We start from the raw sequence: 22,147 nt of genomic DNA on the forward strand, positions 1-22,147 counted from the left end.
TTAACACTACTTCACAACTACTAAGTTGAAATTTTTTCACCGGGACAGCGCGAACGCAGTCCCGACTACCAAAAATTACGCGCCCGAGTTACCCACATTTGGGGTAATCGCAGAGGTCAGCTCAACCGAAGTGCAAGGGAAGAGCCTCACCCTGGGGGAACCCCCTGCTTGATCAGGGTAGCCCCTACGCCAGGTAAGTATGCTGCGCAGTGTTTCGCTTTTCTATTTCACTTGGAGCTCGGACCACCTCATCAACGTGTTTTGAGGTTATGTACTTCTACCTCCGAAACAGCTCTTTCCCCAGACATAACACTCCCGTGCCAGTTCATCACACTACATGACAGTACACACCAACAATGCAAATACAATTTCTTCCTACAACTGCCCGTTTCTACTCGCACCTCGTTTCCTTTGTTTCTGTACCCACGGCGACGGTCGACCGCCGCGTGCATTTGGTTACCACCGTTTGCCGCGTGGCGGCACTTGGTTACACCGTTTGCCGCGTGGCGGCACTCGGGTCGTCGCGTCCGCCTCGGCAAAAAGGCGGGCACCACGGCACAGTCGAGAGGGGAACTTTTTTCCATTAGCAACATACCTAGGGTTTCACGAAATATCGAGTGCCGTGTCCCACGAGGCGATTTTCGGACGATTCGCGGCTTCAGGCTGCACGACCGTACGCTATTTTCACCATTAGTGGTGGTCCGCACATTTTTCCTATATAGTCCGGATTTTCAAAGTTTCAACCGTGCTCTGGTTTCCCTTCAAACGCATAAATCTTTCGCCTTTTACTAAAGATTTCCGTGGAGGGGAACATTTGATGAGTCTTTAAACAATTTTTTGTTGTGCCCAGTGTTTACACACTGGGCCGGTTACCGTTAAACCACTGGGCCCGGGGGTGAGGCGGGGAGGGGGAAATCTGAAAAATCGAATTGGACAAGTATCGTTCATGGGAATTTTTTTTTTCTTTTTTCAACTATTACCATGCACAATTACGTACCTTCCTTCCGCACTTTCAAGACGGTGGGGTTGTTCGCCAAGGCACCGTAAACTTGAGACCTACGAATGCATTACATACCATACACAGATGAAAAAAAAAAAAAAAATTACACTTCACTGTACATAATTCTTAACACTACTTCACAACTACTAAGTTGAAATTTTTTCACCGGGACAGCGCGAACGCAGTCCCGACTACCAAAAATTACGCGCCCGAGTTACCCACATTTGGGGTAATCGCAGAGGTCAGCTCAACCGAAGTGCAAGGGAAGAGCCTCACCCTGGGGGAACCCCCTGCTTGATCAGGGTAGCCCCTACGCCAGGTAAGTATGCTGCGCAGTGTTTCGCTTTTCTATTTCACTTGGAGCTCGGACCACCTCATCAACGTGTTTTGAGGTTATGTACTTCTACCTCCGAAACAGCTCTTTCCCCAGACATAACACTCCCGTGCCAGTTCATCACACTACATGACAGTACACACCAACAATGCAAATACAATTTCTTCCTACAACTGCCCGTTTCTACTCGCACCTCGTTTCCTTTGTTTCTGTACCCACGGCGACGGTCGACCGCCGCGTGCATTTGGTTACCCCGTTTGCCGCGTGGCGGCACTTGGTTACACCGTTTGCCGCGTGGCGGCACTCGGGTCGTCGCGTCCGCCTCGGCAAAAAGGCGGGCACCACGGCACAGTCGAGAGGGGAACTTTTTTCCATTAGCAACATACCTAGGGTTTCACGAAATATCGAGTGCCGTGTCCCACGAGGCGATTTTCGGACGATTCGCGGCTTCAGGCTGCACGACCGTACGCTATTTTCACCATTAGTGGTGGTCCGCACATTTTTCCTATATAGTCCGGATTTTCAAAGTTTCAACCGTGCTCTGGTTTCCCTTCAAACGCATAAATCTTTCGCCTTTTACTAAAGATTTCCGTGGAGGGGAACATTTGATGAGTCTTTAAACAATTTTTTGTTGTGCCCAGTGTTTACACACTGGGCCGGTTACCGTTAAACCACTGGGCCCGGGGGTGAGGCGGGGAGGGGGAAATCTGAAAAATCGAATTGGACAAGTATCGTTCATGGGAATTTTTTTTTTCTTTTTTCAACTATTACCATGCACAATTACGTACCTTCCTTCCGCACTTTCAAGACGGTGGGGTTGTTCGCCAAGGCACCGTAAACTTGAGACCTACGAATGCATTACATACCATACACAGATGAAAAAAAAAAAAAAAATTACACTTCACTGTACATAATTCTTAACACTACTTCACAACTACTAAGTTGAAATTTTTTCACCGGGACAGCGCGAACGCAGTCCCGACTACCAAAAATTACGCGCCCGAGTTACCCACATTTGGGGTAATCGCAGAGGTCAGCTCAACCGAAGTGCAAGGGAAGAGCCTCACCCTGGGGGAACCCCCTGCTTGATCAGGGTAGCCCCTACGCCAGGTAAGTATGCTGCGCAGTGTTTCGCTTTTCTATTTCACTTGGAGCTCGGACCACCTCATCAACGTGTTTTGAGGTTATGTACTTCTACCTCCGAAACAGCTCTTTCCCCAGACATAACACTCCCGTGCCAGTTCATCACACTACATGACAGTACACACCAACAATGCAAATACAATTTCTTCCTACAACTGCCCGTTTCTACTCGCACCTCGTTTCCTTTGTTTCTGTACCCACGGCGACGGTCGACCGCCGCGTGCATTTGGTTACCCCGTTTGCCGCGTGGCGGCACTTGGTTACACCGTTTGCCGCGTGGCGGCACTCGGGTCGTCGCGTCCGCCTCGGCAAAAAGGCGGGCACCACGGCACAGTCGAGAGGGGAACTTTTTTCCATTAGCAACATACCTAGGGTTTCACGAAATATCGAGTGCCGTGTCCCACGAGGCGATTTTCGGACGATTCGCGGCTTCAGGCTGCACGACCGTACGCTATTTTCACCATTAGTGGTGGTCCGCACATTTTTCCTATATAGTCCGGATTTTCAAAGTTTCAACCGTGCTCTGGTTTCCCTTCAAACGCATAAATCTTTCGCCTTTTACTAAAGATTTCCGTGGAGGGGAACATTTGATGAGTCTTTAAACAATTTTTTGTTGTGCCCAGTGTTTACACACTGGGCCGGTTACCGTTAAACCACTGGGCCCGGGGGTGAGGCGGGGAGGGGGAAATCTGAAAAATCGAATTGGACAAGTATCGTTCATGGGAATTTTTTTTTTCTTTTTTCAACTATTACCATGCACAATTACGTACCTTCCTTCCGCACTTTCAAGACGGTGGGGTTGTTCGCCAAGGCACCGTAAACTTGAGACCTACGAATGCATTACATACCATACACAGATGAAAAAAAAAAAAAAAATTACACTTCACTGTACATAATTCTTAACACTACTTCACAACTACTAAGTTGAAATTTTTTCACCGGGACAGCGCGAACGCAGTCCCGACTACCAAAAATTACGCGCCCGAGTTACCCACATTTGGGGTAATCGCAGAGGTCAGCTCAACCGAAGTGCAAGGGAAGAGCCTCACCCTGGGGGAACCCCCTGCTTGATCAGGGTAGCCCCTACGCCAGGTAAGTATGCTGCGCAGTGTTTCGCTTTTCTATTTCACTTGGAGCTCGGACCACCTCATCAACGTGTTTTGAGGTTATGTACTTCTACCTCCGAAACAGCTCTTTCCCCAGACATAACACTCCCGTGCCAGTTCATCACACTACATGACAGTACACACCAACAATGCAAATACAATTTCTTCCTACAACTGCCCGTTTCTACTCGCACCTCGTTTCCTTTGTTTCTGTACCCACGGCGACGGTCGACCGCCGCGTGCATTTGGTTACCCCCGTTTGCCGCGTGGCGGCACTTGGTTACACCGTTTGCCGCGTGGCGGCACTCGGGTCGTCGCGTCCGCCTCGGCAAAAAGGCGGGCACCACGGCACAGTCGAGAGGGGAACTTTTTTTCCATTAGCAACATACCTAGGGTTTCACGAAATATCGAGTGCCGTGTCCCACGAGGCGATTTTCGGACGATTCGCGGCTTCAGGCTGCACGACCGTACGCTATTTTCACCATTAGTGGTGGTCCGCACATTTTTCCTATATAGTCCGGATTTTCAAAGTTTCAACCGTGCTCTGGTTTCCCTTCAAACGCATAAATCTTTCGCCTTTTACTAAAGATTTCCGTGGAGGGGAACATTTGATGAGTCTTTAAACAATTTTTTGTTGTGCCCAGTGTTTACACACTGGGCCGGTTACCGTTAAACCACTGGGCCCGGGGGTGAGGCGGGGAGGGGGAAATCTGAAAAATCGAATTGGACAAGTATCGTTCATGGGAATTTTTTTTTTCTTTTTTCAACTATTACCATGCACAATTACGTACCTTCCTTCCGCACTTTCAAGACGGTGGGGTTGTTCGCCAAGGCACCGTAAACTTGAGACCTACGAATGCATTACATACCATACACAGATGAAAAAAAAAAAAAAAAATTACACTTCACTGTACATAATTCTTAACACTACTTCACAACTACTAAGTTGAAATTTTTTCACCGGGACAGCGCGAACGCAGTCCCGACTACCAAAAATTACGCGCCCGAGTTACCCACATTTGGGGTAATCGCAGAGGTCAGCTCAACCGAAGTGCAAGGGAAGAGCCTCACCCTGGGGGAACCCCCTGCTTGATCAGGGTAGCCCCTACGCCAGGTAAGTATGCTGCGCAGTGTTTCGCTTTTCTATTTCACTTGGAGCTCGGACCACCTCATCAACGTGTTTTGAGGTTATGTACTTCTACCTCCGAAACAGCTCTTTCCCCAGACATAACACTCCCGTGCCAGTTCATCACACTACATGACAGTACACACCAACAATGCAAATACAATTTCTTCCTACAACTGCCCGTTTCTACTCGCACCTCGTTTCCTTTGTTTCTGTACCCACGGCGACGGTCGACCGCCGCGTGCATTTGGTTACCCCCGTTTGCCGCGTGGCGGCACTTGGTTACACCGTTTGCCGCGTGGCGGCACTCGGGTCGTCGCGTCCGCCTCGGCAAAAAGGCGGGCACCACGGCACAGTCGAGAGGGGAACTTTTTTCCATTAGCAACATACCTAGGGTTTCACGAAATATCGAGTGCCGTGTCCCACGAGGCGATTTTCGGACGATTCGCGGCTTCAGGCTGCACGACCGTACGCTATTTTCACCATTAGTGGTGGTCCGCACATTTTTCCTATATAGTCCGGATTTTCAAAGTTTCAACCGTGCTCTGGTTTCCCTTCAAACGCATAAATCTTTCGCCTTTTACTAAAGATTTCCGTGGAGGGGAACATTTGATGAGTCTTTAAACAATTTTTTGTTGTGCCCAGTGTTTACACACTGGGCCGGTTACCGTTAAACCACTGGGCCCGGGGGTGAGGCGGGGAGGGGGAAATCTGAAAAATCGAATTGGACAAGTATCGTTCATGGGAATTTTTTTTTTCTTTTTTCAACTATTACCATGCACAATTACGTACCTTCCTTCCGCACTTTCAAGACGGTGGGGTTGTTCGCCAAGGCACCGTAAACTTGAGACCTACGAATGCATTACATACCATACACAGATGAAAAAAAAAAAAAAAATTACACTTCACTGTACATAATTCTTAACACTACTTCACAACTACTAAGTTGAAATTTTTTCACCGGGACAGAGTCCCGACTACCAAAAATTACGCGCCCGAGTTACCCACATTTGGGGTAATCGCAGAGGTCAGCTCAACCGAAGTGCAAGGGAAGAGCCTCACCCTGGGGGAACCCCCTGCTTGATCAGGGTAGCCCCTACGCCAGGTAAGTATGCTGCGCAGTGTTTCGCTTTTCTATTTCACTTGGAGCTCGGACCACCTCATCAACGTGTTTTGAGGTTATGTACTTCTACCTCCGAAACAGCTCTTTCCCCAGACATAACACTCCCGTGCCAGTTCATCACACTACATGACAGTACACACCAACAATGCAAATACAATTTCTTCCTACAACTGCCCGTTTCTACTCGCACCTCGTTTCCTTTGTTTCTGTACCCCACGGGCGACGGTCGACCGCCGCGTGCATTTGGTTACCCCCGTTTGCCGCGTGGCGGCACTTGGTTACACCGTTTGCCGCGTGGCGGCACTCGGGTCGTCGCGTCCGCCTCGGCAAAAAGGCGGGCACCACGGCACAGTCGAGAGGGGAACTTTTTTCCATTAGCAACATACCTAGGGTTTCACGAAATATCGAGTGCCGTGTCCCACGAGGCGATTTTCGGACGATTCGCGGCTTCAGGCTGCACGACCGTACGCTATTTTCACCATTAGTGGTGGTCCGCACATTTTTCCTATATAGTCCGGATTTTCAAAGTTTCAACCGTGCTCTGGTTTCCCTTCAAACGCATAAATCTTTCGCCTTTTACTAAAGATTTCCGTGGAGGGGAACATTTGATGAGTCTTTAAACAATTTTTTGTTGTGCCCAGTGTTTACACACTGGGCCGGTTACCGTTAAACCACTGGGGCCCGGGGGTGAGGCGGGGAGGGGGAAATCTGAAAAAATCGAATTGGACAAGTATCGTTCATGGGAATTTTTTTTTTCTTTTTTCAACTATTACCATGCACAATTACGTACCTTCCTTCCGCACTTTCAAGACGGTGGGGTTGTTCGCCAAGGCACCGTAAACTTGAGACCTACGAATGCATTACATACCATACACAGATGAAAAAAAAAAAAAAAATTACACTTCACTGTACATAATTCTTAACACTACTTCACAACTACTAAGTTGAAATTTTTTCACCCGGGACAGCGCGAACGCAGTCCCGACTACCAAAAATTACGCGCCCGAGTTACCCACATTTGGGGTAATCGCAGAGGTCAGCTCAACCGAAGTGCAAGGGAAGAGCCTCACCCTGGGGGAACCCCCTGCTTGATCAGGGTAGCCCCTACGCCAGGTAAGTATGCTGCGCAGTGTTTCGCTTTTCTATTTCACTTGGAGCTCGGACCACCTCATCAACGTGTTTTGAGGTTATGTACTTCTACCTCCGAAACAGCTCTTTCCCCAGACATAACACTCCCGTGCCAGTTCATCACACTACATGACAGTACACACCAACAATGCAAATACAATTTCTTCCTACAACTGCCCGTTTCTACTCGCACCTCGTTTCCTTTGTTTCTGTACCCACGGCGACGGTCGACCGCCGCGTGCATTTGGTTACCCCCGTTTGCCGCGTGGCGGCACTTGGTTACACCGTTTGCCGCGTGGCGGCACTCGGGTCGTCGCGTCCGCCTCGGCAAAAAGGCGGGGCACCACGGCACAGTCGAGAGGGGAACTTTTTTCCATTAGCAACATACCTAGGGTTTCACGAAATATCGAGTGCCGTGTCCCACGAGGCGATTTTCGGACGATTCGCGGCTTCAGGGCTGCACGACCGTACGCTATTTTCACCATTAGTGGTGGTCCGCACATTTTTCCTATATAGTCCGGATTTTCAAAGTTTCAACCGTGCTCTGGTTTCCTTCAAACGCATAAATCTTTCGCCTTTTACTAAAGATTTCCGTGGAGGGGAACATTTGATGAGTCTTTAAACAATTTTTTGTTGTGCCCAGTGTTTACACACTGGGCCGGTTACCGTTAAACCACTGGGCCCGGGGGTGAGGCGGGGAGGGGGAAATCTGAAAAATCGAATTGGACAAGTATCGTTCATGGGAATTTTTTTTTTCTTTTTTCAACTATTACCATGCACAATTACGTACCTTCCTTCCGCACTTTCAAGACGGTGGGGTTGTTCGCCAAGGCACCGTAAACTTGAGGACCTACGAATGCATTACATACCATACACAGATGAAAAAAAAAAAAAAAATTACACTTCACTGTACATAATTCTTAACACTACTTCACAACTACTAAGTTGAAATTTTTTCACCGGGACAGCGCGAACGCAGTCCCGACTACCAAAAATTACGCGCCCGAGTTACCCACATTTGGGGTAATCGCAGAGGTCAGCTCAACCGAAGTGCAAGGGAAGAGCCTCACCCTGGGGGAACCCCCTGCTTGATCAGGGTAGCCCCTACGCCAGGTAAGTATGCTGCGCAGTGTTTCGCTTTTCTATTTCACTTGGAGCTCGGACCACCTCATCAACGTGTTTTGAGGTTATGTACTTCTACCTCCGAAACAGCTCTTTCCCCAGACATAACACTCCCTGTGCCAGTTCATCACACTACATGACAGTACACACCAACAATGCAAATACAATTTCTTCCTACAACTGCCCGTTTCTACTCGCACCTCGTTTCCTTTGTTTCTGTACCCACGGCGACGGTCGACCGCCGCGTGCATTTGGTTACCCCGTTTGCCGCGTGGCGGCACTTGGTTACACCGTTTGCCGCGTGGCGGCACTCGGGTCGTCGCGTCCGCCTCGGCAAAAAGGCGGGCACCACGGCACAGTCGAGAGGGGAACTTTTTTCCATTAGCAACATACCTAGGGTTTCACGAAATATCGAGTGCCGTGTCCCACGAGGCGATTTTCGGACGATTCGCGGCTTCAGGCTGCACGACCGTACGCTATTTTCACCATTAGTGGTGGTCCGCACATTTTTCCTATATAGTCCGGATTTTCAAAGTTTCAACCGTGCTCTGGTTTCCCTTCAAACGCATAAATCTTTCGCCTTTTACTAAAGATTTCCGTGGAGGGGAACATTTGATGAGTCTTTAAACAATTTTTTGTTGTGCCCAGTGTTTACACACTGGGCCGGTTACCGTTAAACCACTGGGCCCGGGGGTGAGGCGGGGAGGGGAAATCTGAAAAATCGAATTGGACAAGTATCGTTCATGGGAATTTTTTTTTTCTTTTTTCAACTATTACCATGCACAATTACGTACCTTCCTTCCGCACTTTCAAGACGGTGGGGTTGTTCGCCAAGGCACCGTAAACTTGAGACCTACGAATGCATTACATACCATACACAGATGAAAAAAAAAAAAAAAATTACACTTCACTGTACATAATTCTTAACACTACTTCACAACTACTAAGTTGAAATTTTTTCACCGGGACAGCGCGAACGCAGTCCCGACTACCAAAAATTACGCGCCCGAGTTACCCACATTTGGGGTAATCGCAGAGGTCAGCTCAACCGAAGTGCAAGGGAAGAGCCTCACCCTGGGGGAACCCCCTGCTTGATCAGGGTAGCCCCTACGCCAGGTAAGTATGCTGCGCAGTGTTTCGCTTTTCTATTTCACTTGGAGCTCGGACCACCTCATCAACGTGTTTTGAGGTTATGTACTTCTACCTCCGAAACAGCTCTTTCCCCAGACATAACACTCCCGTGCCAGTTCATCACACTACATGACAGTACACACCAACAATGCAAATACAATTTCTTCCTACAACTGCCCGTTTCTACTCGCACCTCGTTTCCTTTGTTTCTGTACCCACGGCGACGGTCGACCGCCGCGTGCATTTGGTTACCCCGTTTGCCGCGTGGCGGCACTTGGTTACACCGTTTGCCGCGTGGCGGCACTCGGGTCGTCGCGTCCGCCTCGGCAAAAAGGCGGGCACCACGGCACAGTCGAGAGGGGAACTTTTTTCCATTAGCAACATACCTAGGGTTTCACGAAATATCGAGTGCCGTGTCCCACGAGGCGATTTTCGGACGATTCGCGGCTTCAGGCTGCACGACCGTACGCTATTTTCACCATTAGTGGTGGTCCGCACATTTTTCCTATATAGTCCGGATTTTCAAAGTTTCAACCGTGCTCTGGTTTCCCTTCAAACGCATAAATCTTTCGCCTTTTACTAAAGATTTCCGTGGAGGGGAACATTTGATGAGTCTTTAAACAATTTTTTGTTGTGCCCAGTGTTTACACCACTGGGCCGGTTACCGTTAAACCACTGGGCCCGGGGGGTGAGGCGGGGAGGGGGGAAATCTGAAAAATCGAATTGGACAAGTATCGTTCATGGGAATTTTTTTTTTCTTTTTTCAACTATTACCATGCACAATTACGTACCTTCCTTCCGCACTTTCAAGACGGTGGGGTTGTTCGCCAAGGCACCGTAAACTTGAGACCTACGAATGCATTACATACCATACACAGATGAAAAAAAAAAAAAAAAATTACACTTCACTGTACATAATTCTTAACACTACTTCACAACTACTAAGTTGAAATTTTTTCACCGGGACAGCGCGAACGCAGTCCCGACTACCAAAAATTACGCGCCCGAGTTACCCACATTTGGGGTAATCGCAGAGGTCAGCTCAACCGAAGTGCAAGGGAAGAGCCTCACCCTGGGGGAACCCCCTGCTTGATCAGGGTAGCCCCTACGCCAGGTAAGTATGCTGCGCAGTGTTTCGCTTTTCTATTTCACTTGGAGCTCGGACCACCTCATCAACGTGTTTTGAGGTTATGTACTTCTACCTCCGAAACAGCTCTTTCCCCAGACATAACACTCCCGTGCCAGTTCATCACACTACATGACAGTACACACCAACAATGCAAATACAATTTCTTCCTACAACTGCCCGTTTCTACTCGCACCTCGTTTCCTTTGTTTCTGTACCCACGGCGACGGTCGACCGCCGCGTGCATTTGGTTACCCCGTTTGCCGCGTGGCGGCACTTGGTTACACCGTTTGCCGCGTGGCGGCACTCGGGTCGTCGCGTCCGCCTCGGCAAAAAGGCGGGCACCACGGCACAGTCGAGAGGGGAACTTTTTTCCATTAGCAACATACCTAGGGTTTCACGAAATATCGAGTGCCGTGTCCCACGAGGCGATTTTCGGACGATTCGCGGCTTCAGGCTGCACGACCGTACGCTATTTTCACCATTAGTGGTGGTCCGCACATTTTTCCTATATAGTCCGGATTTTCAAAGTTTCAACCGTGCTCTGGTTTCCCTTCAAACGCATAAATCTTTCGCCTTTTACTAAAGATTTCCGTGGAGGGGAACATTTGATGAGTCTTTAAACAATTTTTTGTTGTGCCCAGTGTTTACACACTGGGCGGTTACCGTTAAACCACTGGGCCCGGGGGTGAGGCGGGGAGGGGGAAATCTGAAAAATCGAATTGGACAAGTATCGTTCATGGGAATTTTTTTTTTCTTTTTTCAACTATTACCATGCACAATTACGTACCTTCCTTCCGCACTTTCAAGACGGTGGGGTTGTTCGCCAAGGCACCGTAAACTTGAGACCTACGAATGCATTACATACCATACACAGATGAAAAAAAAAAAAAAAATTACACTTCACTGTACATAATTCTTAACACTACTTCACAACTACTAAGTTGAAATTTTTTCACCGGGACAGCGCGAACGCAGTCCCGACTACCAAAAATTACGCGCCCGAGTTACCCACATTTGGGGTAATCGCAGAGGTCAGCTCAACCGAAGTGCAAGGGAAGAGCCTCACCCTGGGGGAACCCCCTGCTTGATCAGGGTAGCCCCTACGCCAGGTAAGTATGCTGCGCAGTGTTTCGCTTTTCTATTTCACTTGGAGCTCGGACCACCTCATCAACGTGTTTTGAGGTTATGTACTTCTACCTCCGAAACAGCTCTTTCCCCAGACATAACACTCCCGTGCCAGTTCATCACACTACATGACAGTACACACCAACAATGCAAATACAATTTCTTCCTACAACTGCCCGTTTCTACTCGCACCTCGTTTCCTTTGTTTCTGTACCCACGGCGACGGTCGACCGCCGCGTGCATTTGGTTACCCCCGTTTGCCGCGTGGCGGCACTTGGTTACACCGTTTGCCGCGTGGCGGCACTCGGGTCGTCGCGTCCGCCTCGGCAAAAAGGCGGGCACCACGGCACAGTCGAGAGGGGAACTTTTTTCCATTAGCAACATACCTAGGGTTTCACGAAATATCGAGTGCCGTGTCCCACGAGGCGATTTTCGGACGATTCGCGGCTTCAGGCTGCACGACCGTACGCTATTTTCACCATTAGTGGTGGTCCGCACATTTTTCCTATATAGTCCGGATTTTCAAAGTTTCAACCGTGCTCTGGTTTCCCTTCAAACGCATAAATCTTTCGCCTTTTACTAAAGATTTCCGTGGAGGGGAACATTTGATGAGTCTTTAAACAATTTTTTGTTGTGCCCAGTGTTTACACACTGGGCCGGTTACCGTTAAACCACTGGGCCGGGGGTGAGGCGGGGAGGGGGAAATCTGAAAAATCGAATTGGACAAGTATCGTTCATGGGAATTTTTTTTTTCTTTTTTCAACTATTACCATGCACAATTACGTACCTTCCTTCCGCACTTTCAAGACGGTGGGGTTGTTCGCCAAGGCACCGTAAACTTGAGACCTACGAATGCATTACATACCATACACAGATGAAAAAAAAAAAAAAAATTACACTTCACTGTACATAATTCTTAACACTACTTCACAACTACTAAGTTGAAATTTTTTCACCGGGACAGCGCGAACGCAGTCCCGACTACCAAAAATTACGCGCCCCGAGTTACCCACATTTGGGGTAATCGCAGAGGTCAGCTCAACCGAAGTGCAAGGGAAGAGCCTCACCCTGGGGGAACCCCCTGCTTGATCAGGGTAGCCCCTACGCCAGGTAAGTATGCTGCGCAGTGTTTCGCTTTTCTATTTCACTTGGAGCTCGGACCACCTCATCAACGTGTTTTGAGGTTATGTACTTCTACCTCCGAAACAGCTCTTTCCCCAGACATAACACTCCCGTGCCAGTTCATCACACTACATGACAGTACACACCAACAATGCAAATACAATTTCTTCCTACAACTGCCCGTTTCTACTCGCACCTCGTTTCCTTTGTTTCTGTACCCACGGCGACGGTCGACCGCCGCGTGCATTTGGTTACCCCGTTTGCCGCGTGGCGGCACTTGGTTACACCGTTTGCCGCGTGGCGGCACTCGGGTCGTCGCGTCCGCCTCGGCAAAAAGGCGGGCACCACGGCACAGTCGAGAGGGGAACTTTTTTCCATTAGCAACATACCTAGGGTTTCACGAAATATCGAGTGCCGTGTCCCACGAGGCGATTTTCGGACGATTCGCGGCTTCAGGCTGCACGACCGTACGCTATTTTCACCATTAGTGGTGGTCCGCACATTTTTCCTATATAGTCCGGATTTTCAAAGTTTCAACCGTGCTCTGGTTTCCCTTCAAACGCATAAATCTTTCGCCTTTTACTAAAGATTTCCGTGGAGGGGAACATTTGATGAGTCTTTAAACAATTTTTTGTTGTGCCCAGTGTTTACACACTGGGCCGGTTACCGTTAAACCACTGGGCCCGGGGGTGAGGCGGGGAGGGGGAAATCTGAAAAATCGAATTGGACAAGTATCGTTCATGGGAATTTTTTTTTTCTTTTTTCAACTATTACCATGCACAATTACGTACCTTCCTTCCGCACTTTCAAGACGGTGGGGTTGTTCGCCAAGGCACCGTAAACTTGAGACCTACGAATGCATTACATACCATACACAGATGAAAAAAAAAAAAAAAATTACACTTCACTGTACATAATTCTTAACACTACTTCACAACTACTAAGTTGAAATTTTTTCACCGGGACAGCGCGAACGCAGTCCCGACTACCAAAAATTACGCGCCCGAGTTACCCACATTTGGGGTAATCGCAGAGGTCAGCTCAACCGAAGTGCAAGGGAAGAGCCTCACCCTGGGGGAACCCCCTGCTTGATCAGGGTAGCCCCTACGCCAGGTAAGTATGCTGCGCAGTGTTTCGCTTTTCTATTTCACTTGGAGCTCGGACCACCTCATCAACGTGTTTTGAGGTTATGTACTTCTACCTCCGAAACAGCTCTTTCCCCAGACATAACACTCCCGTGCCAGTTCATCACACTACATGACAGTACACACCAACAATGCAAATACAATTTCTTCCTACAACTGCCCGTTTCTACTCGCACCTCGTTTCCTTTGTTTCTGTACCCACGGCGACGGTCGACCGCCGCGTGCATTTGGTTACCCCGTTTGCCGCGTGGCGGCACTTGGTTACACCGTTTGCCGCGTGGCGGCACTCGGGTCGTCGCGTCCGCCTCGGCAAAAAGGCGGGCACCACGGCACAGTCGAGAGGGGAACTTTTTTCCATTAGCAACATACCTAGGGTTTCACGAAATATCGAGTGCCGTGTCCCACGAGGCGATTTTCGGACGATTCGCGGCTTCAGGCTGCACGACCGTACGCTATTTTCACCATTAGTGGTGGTCCGCACATTTTTCCTATATAGTCCGGATTTTCAAAGTTTCAAACCGTGCTCTGGTTTCCCTTCAAACGCATAAATCTTTCGCCTTTTACTAAAGATTTCCGTGGAGGGGAACATTTGATGAGTCTTTAAACAATTTTTTGTTGTGCCCCAGTGTTTACACACTGGGCCGGTTACCGTTAAACCACTGGGCCCGGGGGTGAGGCGGGGAGGGGGAAATCTGAAAAATCGAATTGGACAAGTATCGTTCATGGGAATTTTTTTTTTCTTTTTTCAACTATTACCATGCACAATTACGTACCTTCCTTCCGCACTTTCAAGACGGTGGGGTTGTTCGCCAAGGCACCGTAAACTTGAGACCTACGAATGCATTACATACCATACACAGATGAAAAAAAAAAAAAAAATTACACTTCACTGTACATAATTCTTAACACTACTTCACAACTACTAAGTTGAAATTTTTTCACCGGGACAGCGCGAACGCAGTCCCGACTACCAAAAATTACGCGCCCGAGTTACCCACATTTGGGGTAATCGCAGAGGTCAGCTCAACCGAAGTGCAAGGGAAGAGCCTCACCCTGGGGGGAACCCCCTGCTTGATCAGGGTAGCCCCTACGCCAGGTAAGTATGCTGCGCAGTGTTTCGCTTTTCTATTTCACTTGGAGCTCGGACCACCTCATCAACGTGTTTTGAGGTTATGTACTTCTACCTCCGAAACAGCTCTTTCCCCAGACATAACACTCCCGTGCCAGTTCATCACACTACATGACAGTACACACCAACAATGCAAATACAATTTCTTCCTACAACTGCCCGTTTCTACTCGCACCTCGTTTCCTTTGTTTCTGTACCCACGGCGACGGTCGACCGCCGCGTGCATTTGGTTACCCCGTTTGCCGCGTGGCGGCACTTGGTTACACCGTTTGCCGCGTGGCGGCACTCGGGTCGTCGCGTCCGCCTCGGCAAAAAGGCGGGCACCACGGCACAGTCGAGAGGGGAACTTTTTTCCATTAGCAACATACCTAGGGTTTCACGAAATATCGAGTGCCGTGTCCCACGAGGCGATTTTCGGACGATTCGCGGCTTCAGGCTGCACGACCGTACGCTATTTTCACCATTAGTGGTGGTCCGCACATTTTTCCTATATAGTCCGGATTTTCAAAGTTTCAACCGTGCTCTGGTTTCCCTTCAAACGCATAAATCTTTCGCCTTTTACTAAAGATTTCCGTGGAGGGGAACATTTGATGAGTCTTTAAAACAATTTTTTGTTGTGCCCAGTGTTTACACACTGGGCCGGTTACCGTTAAACCACTGGGCCCGGGGGTGAGGCGGGGAGGGGGAAAATCTGAAAAATCGAATTGGACAAGTATCGTTCATGGGAATTTTTTTTTTCTTTTTTCAACTATTACCATGCACAATTACGTACCTTCCTTCCGCACTTTCAAGACGGTGGGGTTGTTCGCCAAGGCACCGTAAACTTGAGACCTACGAATGCATTACATACCATACACAGATGAAAAAAAAAAAAAAAAATTACACTTCACTGTACATAATTCTTAACACTACTTCACAACTACTAAGTTGAAATTTTTTCACCGGGCACAGCGCGAACGCAGTCCCGACTACCAAAAATTACGCGCCCGAGTTACCCACATTTGGGGTAATCGCAGAGGTCAGCTCAACCGAAGTGCAAGGGAAGAGCCTCACCCTGGGGGAACCCCCTGCTTGATCAGGGTAGCCCCTACGCCAGGTAAGTATGCTGCGCAGTGTTTCGCTTTTCTATTTCACTTGGAGCTCGGACCACCTCATCAACGTGTTTTGAGGTTATGTACTTCTACCCTCCGAAACAGCTCTTTCCCCAGACATAACACTCCCGTGCCAGTTCATCACACTACATGACAGTACACACCAACAATGCAAATACAATTTCTTCCTACAACTGCCCGTTTCTACTCGCACCTCGTTTCCTTTGTTTCTGTACCCACGGCGACGGTCGACCCGCCGCGTGCATTTGGTTACCCCGTTTGCCGCGTGGCGGCACTTGGTTACACCGTTTGCCGCGTGGCGGCACTCGGGTCGTCGCGTCCCGCCTCGGCAAAAAGGCGGGCACCACGGCACAGTCGAGAGGGGAACTTTTTTCCATTAGCAACATACCTAGGGTTTCACGAAATATCGAGTGCCGTGTCCCACGAGGCGATTTTCGGACGATTCGCGGCTTCAGGCTGCACGACCGTACGCTATTTTCACCATTAGTGGTGGTCCGCACATTTTTCCTATATAGTCCGGATTTTCAAAGTTTCAACCGTGCTCTGGTTTCCCTTCAAACGCATAAATCTTTCGCCTTTTACTAAAGATTTCCGTGGAGGGGAACATTTGATGAGTCTTTAAACAATTTTTTGTTGTGCCCAGTGTTTACACACTGGGCCGGTTACCGTTAAACCACTGGGCCCGGGGGTGAGGCGGGGAGGGGGAAATCTGAAAAATCGAATTGGACAAGTATCGTTCATGGGAATTTTTTTTTTCTTTTTTCAACTATTACCATGCACAATTACGTACCTTCCTTCCGCACTTTCAAGACGGTGGGGTTGTTCGCCAAGGCACCGTAAACTTGAGACCTACGAATGCATTACATACCATACACAGATGAAAAAAAAAAAAAAAATTACACTTCACTGTACATAATTCTTAACACTACTTCACAACTACTAAGTTGAAATTTTTTCACCGGGACAGCGCGAACGCAGTCCCGACTACCAAAAATTACGCGCCCGAGTTACCCACATTTGGGGTAATCGCAGAGGTCAGCTCAACCGAAGTGCAAGGGAAGAGCCTCACCCTGGGGGAACCCCCTGCTTGATCAGGGTAGCCCCTACGCCAGGTAAGTATGCTGCGCAGTGTTTCGCTTTTCTATTTCACTTGGAGCTCGGACCACCTCATCAACGTGTTTTGAGGTTATGTACTTCTACCTCCGAAACAGCTCTTTCCCCAGACATAACACTCCCGTGCCAGTTCATCACACTACATGACAGTACACACCAACAATGCAAATACAATTTCTTCCTACAACTGCCCGTTTCTACTCGCACCTCGTTTCCTTTGTTTCTGTACCCACGGCGACGGTCGACCGCCGCGTGCATTTGGTTACCCCGTTTGCCGCGTGGCGGCACTTGGTTACACCGTTTGCCGCGTGGCGGCACTCGGGTCGTCGCGTCCGCCTCGGCAAAAAGGCGGGCACCACGGCACAGTCGAGAGGGGAACTTTTTTCCATTAGCAACATACCTAGGGTTTCACGAAATATCGAGTGCCGTGTCCCACGAGGCGATTTTCGGACGATTCGCGGCTTCAGGCTGCACGACCGTACGCTATTTTCACCATTAGTGGTGGTCCGCACATTTTTCCTATATAGTCCGGATTTTCAAAGTTTCAACCGTGCTCTGGTTTCCCTTCAAACGCATAAATCTTTCGCCTTTTTACTAAAGATTTCCGTGGAGGGGAACATTTGATGAGTCTTTAAACAATTTTTTGTTGTGCCCAGTGTTTACACACTGGGCCGGTTACCGTTAAACCACTGGGCCCGGGGGTGAGGCGGGGAGGGGGGAAATCTGAAAAATCGAATTGGACAAGTATCGTTCATGGGAATTTTTTTTTTCTTTTTTCAACTATTACCATGCACAATTACGTACCTTCCTTCCGCACTTTCAAGACGGTGGGGTTGTTCGCCAAGGCACCGTAAACTTGAGACCTACGAATGCATTACATACCATACACAGATGAAAAAAAAAAAAAAAATTACACTTCACTGTACATAATTCTTAACACTACTTCACAACTACTAAGTTGAAATTTTTTCACCGGGACAGCGCGAACGCAGTCCCGACTACCAAAAATTACGCGCCCGAGTTACCCACATTTGGGGTAATCGCAGAGGTCAGCTCAACCGAAGTGCAAGGGAAGAGCCTCACCCTGGGGGAACCCCCTGCTTGATCAGGGTAGCCCCTACGCCAGGTAAGTATGCTGCGCAGTGTTTCGCTTTTCTATTTCACTTGGAGCTCGGACCACCTCATCAACGTGTTTTGAGGTTATGTACTTCTACCTCCGAAACAGCTCTTTCCCCAGACATAACACTCCCGTGCCAGTTCATCACACTACATGACAGTACACACCAACAATGCAAATACAATTTCTTCCTACAACTGCCCGTTTCTACTCGCACCTCGTTTCCTTTGTTTCTGTACCCACGGCGACGGTCGACCGCCGCGTGCATTTGGTTACCCCGTTTGCCGCGTGGCGGCACTTGGTTACACCGTTTGCCGCGTGGCGGCACTCGGGTCGTCGCGTCCGCCTCGGCAAAAAGGCGGGCACCACGGCACAGTCGAGAGGGGAACTTTTTTCCATTAGCAACATACCTAGGGTTTCACGAAATATCGAGTGCCGTGTCCCACGAGGCGATTTTCGGACGATTCGCGGCTTCAGGCTGCACGACCGTACGCTATTTTCACCATTAGTGGTGGTCCGCACATTTTTCCTATATAGTCCGGATTTTCAAAGTTTCAACCGTGCTCTGGTTTCCCTTCAAACGCATAAATCTTTCGCCTTTTACTAAAGATTTCCGTGGAGGGGAACATTTGATGAGTCTTTAAACAATTTTTTGTTGTGCCCAGTGTTTACACACTGGGCCGGTTACCGTTAAACCACTGGGCCCGGGGGTGAGGCGGGGAGGGGGAAATCTGAAAAATCGAATTGGACAAGTATCGTTCATGGGAATTTTTTTTTTCTTTTTTCAACTATTACCATGCACAATTACGTACCTTCCTTCCGCACTTTCAAGACGGTGGGGTTGTTCGCCAAGGCACCGTAAACTTGAGACCTACGAATGCATTACATACCATACACAGATGAAAAAAAAAAAAAAAATTACACTTCACTGTACATAATTCTTAACACTACTTCACAACTACTAAGTTGAAATTTTTTCACCGGGACAGCGCGAACGCAGTCCCGACTACCAAAAATTACGCGCCCGAGTTACCCACATTTGGGGTAATCGCAGAGGTCAGCTCAACCGAAGTGCAAGGGAAGAGCCTCACCCTGGGGGAACCCCCTGCTTGATCAGGGTAGCCCCTACGCCAGGTAAGTATGCTGCGCAGTGTTTCGCTTTTCTATTTCACTTGGAGCTCGGACCACCTCATCAACGTGTTTTGAGGTTATGTACTTCTACCTCCGAAACAGCTCTTTCCCCAGACATAACACTCCCGTGCCAGTTCATCACACTACATGACAGTACACACCAACAATGCAAATACAATTTCTTCCTACAACTGCCCGTTTCTACTCGCACCTCGTTTCCTTTGTTTCTGTACCCACGGCGACGGTCGACCGCCGCGTGCATTTGGTTACCCCGTTTTGCCGCGTGGCGGCACTTGGTTACACCGTTTGCCGCGTGGCGGCACTCGGGTCGTCGCGTCCGCCTCGGCAAAAAGGCGGGCACCACGGCACAGTCGAGAGGGGAACTTTTTTCCATTAGCAACATACCTAGGGTTTCACGAAATATCGAGTGCCGTGTCCCACGAGGCGATTTTCGGACGATTCGCGGCTTCAGGCTGCACGACCGTACGCTATTTTCACCATTAGTGGTGGTCCGCACATTTTTCCTATATAGTCCGGATTTTCAAAGTTTCAACCGTGCTCTGGTTTCCCTTCAAACGCATAAATCTTTCGCCTTTTACTAAAGATTTCCGTGGAGGGGAACATTTGATGAGTCTTTAAACAATTTTTTGTTGTGCCCAGTGTTTACACACTGGGCCGGTTACCGTTAAACCACTGGGCCCGGGGGTGAGGCGGGGAGGGGGAAATCTGAAAAATCGAATTGGACAAGTATCGTTCATGGGAATTTTTTTTTTCTTTTTTCAACTATTACCATGCACAATTACGTACCTTCCTTCCGCACTTTCAAGACGGTGGGGTTGTTCGCCAAGGCACCGTAAACTTGAGACCTACGAATGCATTACATACCATACACAGATGAAAAAAAAAAAAAAAAATTACACTTCACTGTACATAATTCTTAACACTACTTCACAACTACTAAGTTGAAATTTTTTCACCGGGACAGCGCGAACGCAGTCCCGACTACCAAAAATTACGCGCCCGAGTTACCCACATTTGGGGTAATCGCAGAGGTCAGCTCAACCGAAGTGCAAGGGAAGAGCCTCACCCTGGGGGAACCCCCTGCTTGATCAGGGTAGCCCCTACGCCAGGTAAGTATGCTGCGCAGTGTTTCGCTTTTCTATTTCACTTGGAGCTCGGACCACCTCATCAACGTGTTTTGAGGTTATGTACTTCTACCTCCGAAACAGCTCTTTCCCCAGACATAACACTCCCGTGCCAGTTCATCACACTACATGACAGTACACACCAACAATGCAAATACAATTTCTTCCTACAACTGCCCGTTTCTACTCGCACCTCGTTTCCTTTGTTTCTGTACCCACGGCGACGGTCGACCGCCGCGTGCATTTGGTTACCCCGTTTGCCGCGTGGCGGCACTTGGTTACACCGTTTGCCGCGTGGCGGCACTCGGGTCGTCGCGTCCGCCTCGGCAAAAAGGCGGGCACCACGGCACAGTCGAGAGGGGAACTTTTTTCCATTAGCAACATACCTAGGGTTTCACGAAATATCGAGTGCCGTGTCCCACGAGGCGATTTTCGGACGATTCGCGGCTTCAGGCTGCACGACCGTACGCTATTTTCACCATTAGTGGTGGTCCGCACATTTTTCCTATATAGTCCGGATTTTCAAAGTTTCAACCGTGCTCTGGTTTCCCTTCAAACGCATAAATCTTTCGCCTTTTACTAAAGATTTCCGTGGAGGGGAACATTTGATGAGTCTTTAAACAATTTTTTGTTGTGCCCAGTGTTTACACACTGGGCCGGTTACCGTTAAACCACTGGGCCCGGGGGTGAGGCGGGGAGGGGGAAATCTGAAAAATCGAATTGGACAAGTATCGTTCATGGGAATTTTTTTTTTCTTTTTTCAACTATTACCATGCACAATTACGTACCTTCCTTCCGCACTTTCAAGACGGTGGGGTTGTTCGCCAAGGCACACCGTAAACTTGAGACCTACGAATGCATTACATACCATACACAGATGAAAAAAAAAAAAAAAAATTACACTTCACTGTACATAATTCTTAACACTACTTCACAACTACTAAGTTGAAATTTTTCACCGGGACAGCGCGAACGCAGTCCCGACTACCAAAAATTACGCGCCCGAGTTACCCACATTTGGGGTAATCGCAGAGGTCAGCTCAACCGAAGTGCAAGGGAAGAGCCTCACCCTGGGGGAACCCCCTGCTTGATCAGGGTAGCCCCTACGCCAGGTAAGTATGCTGCGCAGTGTTTCGCTTTTCTATTTCACTTGGAGCTCGGACCACCTCATCAACGTGTTTTGAGGTTATGTACTTCTACCTCCGAAACAGCTCTTTCCCCAGACATAACACTCCCCGTGCCAGTTCATCACACTACATGACAGTACACACCAACAATGCAAATACAATTTCTTCCTACAACTGCCCGTTTCTACTCGCACCTCGTTTCCTTTGTTTCTGTACCCACGGCGACGGTCGACCGCCGCGTGCATTTGGTTACCCCCGTTTGCCGCGGTGGCGGCACTTGGTTACACCGTTTGCCGCGTGGCGGCACTCGGGTCGTCGCGTCCGCCTCGGCAAAAAGGCGGGCACCACGGCACAGTCGAGAGGGGGAACTTTTTTCCATTAGCAACATACCTAGGGTTTCACGAAATATCGAGTGCCGTGTCCCACGAGGCGATTTTCGGACGATTCGCGGCTTCAGGCTGCACGACCGTACGCTATTTTCACCATTAGTGGTGGTCCGCACATTTTTCCTATATAGTCCGGATTTTCAAAGTTTCAAC

General features: G+C 48.9%; 38 non-coding genes and 1 pseudogene across 38 annotated transcripts; 19 read left to right on the top strand and 20 right to left on the bottom strand.

Moving 5' to 3' along the window:
* Positions 1–38: 38 nt before the first annotated feature.
* Positions 39–201, bottom strand: LOC134545799 (U1 spliceosomal RNA). The gene has a single exon (XR_010078798.1). It is a non-coding gene; the product is annotated as a U1 spliceosomal RNA (small nuclear RNA).
* Positions 202–745: 544 nt separating this feature from the next.
* LOC134545878 (U5 spliceosomal RNA) lies at positions 746–865 on the top strand. Its single transcript, XR_010078873.1, has one exon. It is a non-coding gene; the product is annotated as a U5 spliceosomal RNA (small nuclear RNA).
* Positions 866–1,164: 299 nt separating this feature from the next.
* Positions 1,165–1,327, bottom strand: LOC134545801 (U1 spliceosomal RNA). Its single transcript, XR_010078800.1, has one exon. It is a non-coding gene; the product is annotated as a U1 spliceosomal RNA (small nuclear RNA).
* A 543-nt stretch (positions 1,328–1,870) lies between these two features.
* LOC134545880 (U5 spliceosomal RNA) lies at positions 1,871–1,990 on the top strand. Its single transcript, XR_010078874.1, has one exon. It is a non-coding gene; the product is annotated as a U5 spliceosomal RNA (small nuclear RNA).
* Positions 1,991–2,289: 299 nt separating this feature from the next.
* On the bottom strand, positions 2,290–2,452 carry LOC134545802 (U1 spliceosomal RNA). The gene has a single exon (XR_010078801.1). It is a non-coding gene; the product is annotated as a U1 spliceosomal RNA (small nuclear RNA).
* A 543-nt stretch (positions 2,453–2,995) lies between these two features.
* On the top strand, positions 2,996–3,115 carry LOC134545881 (U5 spliceosomal RNA). Its single transcript, XR_010078875.1, has one exon. It is a non-coding gene; the product is annotated as a U5 spliceosomal RNA (small nuclear RNA).
* A 299-nt stretch (positions 3,116–3,414) lies between these two features.
* LOC134545803 (U1 spliceosomal RNA) lies at positions 3,415–3,577 on the bottom strand. The gene has a single exon (XR_010078802.1). It is a non-coding gene; the product is annotated as a U1 spliceosomal RNA (small nuclear RNA).
* Positions 3,578–4,122: 545 nt separating this feature from the next.
* Positions 4,123–4,242, top strand: LOC134545883 (U5 spliceosomal RNA). Its single transcript, XR_010078877.1, has one exon. It is a non-coding gene; the product is annotated as a U5 spliceosomal RNA (small nuclear RNA).
* Positions 4,243–4,542: 300 nt separating this feature from the next.
* Positions 4,543–4,705, bottom strand: LOC134545804 (U1 spliceosomal RNA). Its single transcript, XR_010078803.1, has one exon. It is a non-coding gene; the product is annotated as a U1 spliceosomal RNA (small nuclear RNA).
* Positions 4,706–5,249: 544 nt separating this feature from the next.
* On the top strand, positions 5,250–5,369 carry LOC134545884 (U5 spliceosomal RNA). The gene has a single exon (XR_010078878.1). It is a non-coding gene; the product is annotated as a U5 spliceosomal RNA (small nuclear RNA).
* Positions 5,370–5,669: 300 nt separating this feature from the next.
* On the bottom strand, positions 5,670–5,822 carry LOC134545822 (U1 spliceosomal RNA; annotated as a pseudogene).
* Positions 5,823–6,368: 546 nt separating this feature from the next.
* Positions 6,369–6,488, top strand: LOC134545885 (U5 spliceosomal RNA). The gene has a single exon (XR_010078879.1). It is a non-coding gene; the product is annotated as a U5 spliceosomal RNA (small nuclear RNA).
* Positions 6,489–6,791: 303 nt separating this feature from the next.
* LOC134545817 (U1 spliceosomal RNA) lies at positions 6,792–6,953 on the bottom strand. The gene has a single exon (XR_010078815.1). It is a non-coding gene; the product is annotated as a U1 spliceosomal RNA (small nuclear RNA).
* Positions 6,954–7,499: 546 nt separating this feature from the next.
* On the top strand, positions 7,500–7,618 carry LOC134545898 (U5 spliceosomal RNA). The gene has a single exon (XR_010078892.1). It is a non-coding gene; the product is annotated as a U5 spliceosomal RNA (small nuclear RNA).
* A 300-nt stretch (positions 7,619–7,918) lies between these two features.
* Positions 7,919–8,081, bottom strand: LOC134545806 (U1 spliceosomal RNA). The gene has a single exon (XR_010078804.1). It is a non-coding gene; the product is annotated as a U1 spliceosomal RNA (small nuclear RNA).
* A 544-nt stretch (positions 8,082–8,625) lies between these two features.
* On the top strand, positions 8,626–8,745 carry LOC134545886 (U5 spliceosomal RNA). Its single transcript, XR_010078880.1, has one exon. It is a non-coding gene; the product is annotated as a U5 spliceosomal RNA (small nuclear RNA).
* A 298-nt stretch (positions 8,746–9,043) lies between these two features.
* Positions 9,044–9,206, bottom strand: LOC134545807 (U1 spliceosomal RNA). Its single transcript, XR_010078805.1, has one exon. It is a non-coding gene; the product is annotated as a U1 spliceosomal RNA (small nuclear RNA).
* A 543-nt stretch (positions 9,207–9,749) lies between these two features.
* LOC134545894 (U5 spliceosomal RNA) lies at positions 9,750–9,870 on the top strand. The gene has a single exon (XR_010078888.1). It is a non-coding gene; the product is annotated as a U5 spliceosomal RNA (small nuclear RNA).
* A 302-nt stretch (positions 9,871–10,172) lies between these two features.
* Positions 10,173–10,335, bottom strand: LOC134545808 (U1 spliceosomal RNA). The gene has a single exon (XR_010078806.1). It is a non-coding gene; the product is annotated as a U1 spliceosomal RNA (small nuclear RNA).
* Positions 10,336–10,878: 543 nt separating this feature from the next.
* Positions 10,879–10,998, top strand: LOC134545823 (U5 spliceosomal RNA). Its single transcript, XR_010078819.1, has one exon. It is a non-coding gene; the product is annotated as a U5 spliceosomal RNA (small nuclear RNA).
* Positions 10,999–11,296: 298 nt separating this feature from the next.
* On the bottom strand, positions 11,297–11,459 carry LOC134545809 (U1 spliceosomal RNA). The gene has a single exon (XR_010078807.1). It is a non-coding gene; the product is annotated as a U1 spliceosomal RNA (small nuclear RNA).
* A 544-nt stretch (positions 11,460–12,003) lies between these two features.
* Positions 12,004–12,123, top strand: LOC134545887 (U5 spliceosomal RNA). Its single transcript, XR_010078881.1, has one exon. It is a non-coding gene; the product is annotated as a U5 spliceosomal RNA (small nuclear RNA).
* Positions 12,124–12,421: 298 nt separating this feature from the next.
* On the bottom strand, positions 12,422–12,585 carry LOC134545818 (U1 spliceosomal RNA). The gene has a single exon (XR_010078816.1). It is a non-coding gene; the product is annotated as a U1 spliceosomal RNA (small nuclear RNA).
* Positions 12,586–13,128: 543 nt separating this feature from the next.
* On the top strand, positions 13,129–13,248 carry LOC134545888 (U5 spliceosomal RNA). Its single transcript, XR_010078882.1, has one exon. It is a non-coding gene; the product is annotated as a U5 spliceosomal RNA (small nuclear RNA).
* Positions 13,249–13,547: 299 nt separating this feature from the next.
* On the bottom strand, positions 13,548–13,710 carry LOC134545810 (U1 spliceosomal RNA). Its single transcript, XR_010078808.1, has one exon. It is a non-coding gene; the product is annotated as a U1 spliceosomal RNA (small nuclear RNA).
* A 544-nt stretch (positions 13,711–14,254) lies between these two features.
* LOC134545895 (U5 spliceosomal RNA) lies at positions 14,255–14,375 on the top strand. The gene has a single exon (XR_010078889.1). It is a non-coding gene; the product is annotated as a U5 spliceosomal RNA (small nuclear RNA).
* A 299-nt stretch (positions 14,376–14,674) lies between these two features.
* LOC134545820 (U1 spliceosomal RNA) lies at positions 14,675–14,838 on the bottom strand. Its single transcript, XR_010078818.1, has one exon. It is a non-coding gene; the product is annotated as a U1 spliceosomal RNA (small nuclear RNA).
* Positions 14,839–15,381: 543 nt separating this feature from the next.
* On the top strand, positions 15,382–15,502 carry LOC134545896 (U5 spliceosomal RNA). Its single transcript, XR_010078890.1, has one exon. It is a non-coding gene; the product is annotated as a U5 spliceosomal RNA (small nuclear RNA).
* Positions 15,503–15,804: 302 nt separating this feature from the next.
* On the bottom strand, positions 15,805–15,967 carry LOC134545819 (U1 spliceosomal RNA). The gene has a single exon (XR_010078817.1). It is a non-coding gene; the product is annotated as a U1 spliceosomal RNA (small nuclear RNA).
* Positions 15,968–16,513: 546 nt separating this feature from the next.
* On the top strand, positions 16,514–16,633 carry LOC134545889 (U5 spliceosomal RNA). Its single transcript, XR_010078883.1, has one exon. It is a non-coding gene; the product is annotated as a U5 spliceosomal RNA (small nuclear RNA).
* A 299-nt stretch (positions 16,634–16,932) lies between these two features.
* Positions 16,933–17,095, bottom strand: LOC134545811 (U1 spliceosomal RNA). Its single transcript, XR_010078809.1, has one exon. It is a non-coding gene; the product is annotated as a U1 spliceosomal RNA (small nuclear RNA).
* Positions 17,096–17,638: 543 nt separating this feature from the next.
* Positions 17,639–17,759, top strand: LOC134545897 (U5 spliceosomal RNA). Its single transcript, XR_010078891.1, has one exon. It is a non-coding gene; the product is annotated as a U5 spliceosomal RNA (small nuclear RNA).
* Positions 17,760–18,059: 300 nt separating this feature from the next.
* Positions 18,060–18,222, bottom strand: LOC134545813 (U1 spliceosomal RNA). The gene has a single exon (XR_010078811.1). It is a non-coding gene; the product is annotated as a U1 spliceosomal RNA (small nuclear RNA).
* Positions 18,223–18,765: 543 nt separating this feature from the next.
* On the top strand, positions 18,766–18,885 carry LOC134545890 (U5 spliceosomal RNA). Its single transcript, XR_010078884.1, has one exon. It is a non-coding gene; the product is annotated as a U5 spliceosomal RNA (small nuclear RNA).
* Positions 18,886–19,184: 299 nt separating this feature from the next.
* On the bottom strand, positions 19,185–19,347 carry LOC134545814 (U1 spliceosomal RNA). The gene has a single exon (XR_010078812.1). It is a non-coding gene; the product is annotated as a U1 spliceosomal RNA (small nuclear RNA).
* Positions 19,348–19,891: 544 nt separating this feature from the next.
* On the top strand, positions 19,892–20,011 carry LOC134545891 (U5 spliceosomal RNA). The gene has a single exon (XR_010078885.1). It is a non-coding gene; the product is annotated as a U5 spliceosomal RNA (small nuclear RNA).
* Positions 20,012–20,311: 300 nt separating this feature from the next.
* Positions 20,312–20,474, bottom strand: LOC134545815 (U1 spliceosomal RNA). The gene has a single exon (XR_010078813.1). It is a non-coding gene; the product is annotated as a U1 spliceosomal RNA (small nuclear RNA).
* Positions 20,475–21,017: 543 nt separating this feature from the next.
* LOC134545892 (U5 spliceosomal RNA) lies at positions 21,018–21,137 on the top strand. Its single transcript, XR_010078886.1, has one exon. It is a non-coding gene; the product is annotated as a U5 spliceosomal RNA (small nuclear RNA).
* Positions 21,138–21,438: 301 nt separating this feature from the next.
* LOC134545816 (U1 spliceosomal RNA) lies at positions 21,439–21,601 on the bottom strand. The gene has a single exon (XR_010078814.1). It is a non-coding gene; the product is annotated as a U1 spliceosomal RNA (small nuclear RNA).
* Positions 21,602–22,147: the final 546 nt, after the last annotated feature.

Source organism: Bacillus rossius, unplaced genomic scaffold (assembly GCF_032445375.1).
Source record: "Bacillus rossius redtenbacheri isolate Brsri unplaced genomic scaffold, Brsri_v3 Brsri_v3_scf89, whole genome shotgun sequence".
In the NCBI taxonomy this organism is placed as follows: domain Eukaryota; kingdom Metazoa; phylum Arthropoda; class Insecta; order Phasmatodea; family Bacillidae; genus Bacillus; species Bacillus rossius.